The sequence below is a fragment of the Humulus lupulus genome, chromosome 1 (assembly GCF_963169125.1).
Source record: "Humulus lupulus chromosome 1, drHumLupu1.1, whole genome shotgun sequence".
Classification (NCBI taxonomy): domain Eukaryota; kingdom Viridiplantae; phylum Streptophyta; class Magnoliopsida; order Rosales; family Cannabaceae; genus Humulus; species Humulus lupulus.
In genome coordinates this window covers 88,259,495-88,263,761 of record NC_084793.1, presented here as the reverse complement: position 1 = coordinate 88,263,761, position 4,267 = coordinate 88,259,495, and the positions used below count along the sequence as shown (strand labels likewise).

General features: G+C 35.7%; 3 long non-coding RNA genes across 3 annotated transcripts; all 3 read right to left on the bottom strand.

Moving 5' to 3' along the window:
* Window positions 1-695: 695 nt before the first annotated feature.
* LOC133814073 (uncharacterized) lies at window positions 696-1,978 on the bottom strand. The gene is made up of 3 exons (XR_009884770.1): window positions 1,826-1,978; window positions 1,378-1,716; window positions 696-772 (listed from the first exon to the last, which is right to left on the bottom strand). It is a non-coding gene; the product is annotated as an uncharacterized LOC133814073 (long non-coding RNA).
* A 182-nt stretch (window positions 1,979-2,160) lies between these two features.
* Window positions 2,161-3,001, bottom strand: LOC133814070 (uncharacterized). The gene is made up of 3 exons (XR_009884769.1): window positions 2,870-3,001; window positions 2,683-2,766; window positions 2,161-2,479 (listed from the first exon to the last, which is right to left on the bottom strand). It is a non-coding gene; the product is annotated as an uncharacterized LOC133814070 (long non-coding RNA).
* Window positions 2,996-3,802, bottom strand: LOC133814065 (uncharacterized). Its single transcript, XR_009884768.1, has 3 exons — window positions 3,769-3,802; window positions 3,227-3,312; window positions 2,996-3,151 (listed from the first exon to the last, which is right to left on the bottom strand). It is a non-coding gene; the product is annotated as an uncharacterized LOC133814065 (long non-coding RNA).
* Window positions 3,803-4,267: the final 465 nt, after the last annotated feature.

Here is a 4,267-nt window from a genome sequence, read left to right as displayed (position 1 = left end):
GCCTTGAAACGAACATATATAACAGATGCCTCTACATCCTCAGCAAGAGATGCCTTGCTGCTACTATTGCTCCGGATTGCTGAATGAACCTGATGAAGAAACAATAACCATATAGAACTAGAACATTTTCTTTTTTAGGTAACAAACAGAGCACTTGATTTAAGACCAAAAGGAGACAGAAACAAAGGTCTACCAACCCAACAAAACAGCACAAAACAATGGAGCGCATTAATTCAACCACTACATTATTTTACCTGAGAAGACACACTTTTGAGTACAGAAAGTACATGAGAGCGAATCATACCCAATGCTCGAGACTGTCATAACAAAAAAATTACTCAATTATTGGAAATGGAAACAAATTTTAGTGGAAGAATGTGCAAAAATGTAACGTTATCTAATCAGCTATCTGCATAAATTTGTTTCTACCTGCAGTTGTCGAAATTTGAGTAAGTAAACGCCGGGTTCAGCATATTGTGGATTGTTTTCTACATACCTAATATAAAGTAGATAATGTTTAAGGTCATCAAGTTGATTGAGAAAATAAATGTCTCAACAAAATATGCTAGTAATTCCCTAAATCAACATATAAATTAATGGTACGGCACAAGTAATATTTAATGAATGCAACTAAAGCAGCAAAAATAGATAGATAAATATATATGATGTAAATAGCATCCCCTTACGCTATGCAGTCATCAAGGCGTTTGAGCAGAGGGAGGAAGTTCTCATTGACAACATTCATATTTGGAGAATAAAAATTTGTAGAGATCTACACAAGGATAGACAACAGCAAATCATTTTGTAATGATAAGAACCGAATAGTTTAGTATAATACACTGTCCAAGTTTTGAATCCAACAAATTGCAGTTCAGTTTATATTTCAATAATCAGCTCTCCAATTAAACTTAAAAGACTGGACACTAAGACTAATCTGACAAATTCAACTTTTACACTAAAAAAATTCAAGCAAAGAAAATGTTAGATAGTTCAAATGCATTAGATAGTTGACGCACTGGCATGAGAAACTGAGGTTCAATTCAAGAAAAAAACAAAGATGGGGCACAATGATGTGGCCTACTCATCAAGATACCACATAGATGGGTCACTGATGTGATCTATACCAAGCTTAACACTTTCAAGGTCCTATTTTAATCGTACCAGGTAAGCCTATACCATTTGAAATATAGAATCATTGTGTCTAAAAGAGTGATTGCTTAATCTAACAATGATAAGATACGGTTCAGTATACACAACTATCAACAACACTTAAAACATTTGTCCAAATACCAAATAGCCCAAAAAGAATATAGTGAGATATAAATTGTCCATTCATATAGTAATTACTGACTAAGATGGCCATAAACGACAAGATACCTCTGAATGGACTGCCAAACAATAAGGAATATTAGTCCTCTGAGTAAATCTTCATATTCTAAGATGATCCAACTTTGTACTTGATAAGAAAGGAGAGATTATCTTGTGTCAATAAATTAATTGTAGTTAAGAAGCTTTGGATGTCACCTTATATTGTCAAAGTATATAACAAGAAATCGACCATTTATAGATTTTCCAAGAATGGCTGCTTCTTCATGAATAACATGGCTGCGATCAACTTCTCCAGTTTGTTTATACCTTTCTAGAAGAACAACAGTTTCGAAAGATCTAACGACAACAGCAAGCATTTGATCTGCACCCAAGTATTCTGACAGTATCCTAAATGTAGACAAACCTACAAGTTAGAACCGAATAAAGAAAAAATAAAATAAAAGGACGACAAGATAGTGTTTTGGTTGGGAAAATGCAAACACATGAGATGTTTGACCTGCTCAGCTGGCTGCAATGAGGTCGAACTCTTCCAAGTAGAGCAACCACTCCTATTGTGTCTTTCATTAAATGATTTTCTGGCTCTTGGAATGGAATTCCCCTAGAAATAATGCAAAGAACCACAGCAGCAGAGTTACCCATCTTTTCTATATTCTCCATCACTTCCTCTTTTGAGGACAACTGATTTTCGAGACTAAATGGATATAGTTCTGTAGAATCTAGAAATTTTACAACAAATATAAGATCCCGTTAAGTACTTCAATCAACAAAGTTCTAATATAGCAAATATGTCCTAAAACTAGAAAAACAAGGCCCGGGACACACAATAGAAAAAAGGGTGTCGTCTCATCACTACAATAATTTTTAAAAGCCGAGTGAGTGCGCCCAGGTATACTATCTAGCATGGAAGGACATGTCAGTGTCACAAAATTAAATGGTCGATTTGGTCAAGTAGATTCTTTAGATATGTCAAAACATTTTTACAATGATTCCAGCAGATAAAAAAGAATAGCTATAGATGTGCTAGCCAGTCAAAACCATGCAATTTTTTCATAGTTTGCTCAATTTTTTCCTTCTCTTCATTTAGCTTGACATATTTTTCTTCCAATATTCGGACTACAGAGCCAATTTTTAACAGGTCCTCTTCAAAGACCTGCAGTGAAATAAAGAAACTCAAGAAATCATAAATCTAGCATGAAATGTGTACAAGAAAGGAAGATCTATCTTCCTAAAGCCTGTGAAACTCTATAAATGAATAAAAATAATTATTACAATGGTTAGTCCATGCCAAGATAAAAACTGCATATTCTTTGAAAAGTAATGTAAAAGTGACAATTAGTAGTTGTATGCTTGTACCTTTTTATTATTTTCAATGACCGTGGAGAAGTTTTTTCCATCATGCTCCACTTTTGGATTTGGTATAGTAGGTTTGACATGAACCTGCATATGGAGTATATCAATGGTCCAATAAGTAATGGTTTGTAAACTACTTCAACCAACAAAACAAAAACATCACATATAGCTTTTACATAGTTGTTCCCACCTCAACATTCAGACTAAGGTTTGAATGGCGAGAATGGATAGCTAAGAAGCTATAGTTTCCTGCAATTTGAGATAAAGGAATAGCAGGAACAATGCAGTGCCCATGCTTGAAAGTATATCGGACAGACTCTCCCAAATTAAGCTAATCAGCCTTTATTGTTAGCATATGTGACAGACCAGTTTTCTCTTCATCGTGGATAGTATCATCCACAATACCCTCACAGTTGACAATTTCAAAAATGATATTTTCTAGTTTGGAACCAGCAGTAAGAATCTCGGGTACCTAGTCACAATATTTTTAGATAAGAAAAGGTGGGAAAAAGAAAATTAGCAACATATGAAGCAGAGAATCACTGACCTTCGATGCGATTCTCAGTTCTCTTTTCTCAATATGAAATTCTTGTTTAAAAAAGACTTTATTGCCTGATGATACAGAGAGCGATGCTGCACAGGGTCGGGCACAGATATGGAATTTACGGGGCGAATGAAGTATAAAAGATTGCAAGTCAATAATACATATTTATTTTGACTACATAATTAATTGATCACATAAGGAATACTCAAGCTTTTGCTTAACAGATTCAAAATCTGAGATTTTACTTCCATATCAAGACAGTAAAATAAATATACACACCAAGAGTTGTATAAGTAGTATTGTAATTTTTTACACACAAAGACACAAAAAGTTTGTGGTAATGAAATTATTGAACTGAAGCATATAACATTCAATTCAACACATGTTTGTATTACAAAATTAGCACAAGGCCTTATATTATTCTAAGTTATACTGGTACAAAAACAAGAATGAAACTATATTACCAATTTTTTTAGCGTGTCTCATAACTAGATTTCTACAAGTTCAACACATCAGAGATAAAGCTCTCCAGTAAATACACTTACCATTCTCTCCATAACCAGCTGTTACTTTCAAGATTGAGCCACCCACTCCCTCCATGAGACCGAGCCACTCACCCCCTCCGTAAGACCGAGCCACCCACCCCCTCCGCGAGACCGAGCCACCCACCCCCTCCATGAGACCAAGCCACCCACGACCCTGAGCCAGTCATTTTCACAAGACCCACGAGCCCCTGTCATTTGCGTCGTTTGCCGATGCTAGGGAAGGTTGGGCTCCATAAAGACAGGTGAGAGAGAAAGAGGGAAGGAGAGAGGTCTGGTGGGAGAAAGAGATCCGAGAGAGAGGAGATGTGCCTCTTCTAAGGATTTGTCTTTCGTGAAGGGGAGTGAGAGACCGAGAGAGATAGGTCTACGGGAAATGGGTCAAAGGGAAATTGGCGCTTTTTATTTTATTTTCCGCCTGAAATTTTGATAATATACCATAACTCTTTTTTAATAGTATTATAATAATGTGTTATGGTAATGGGTGTTTGGTGTAGTGCTT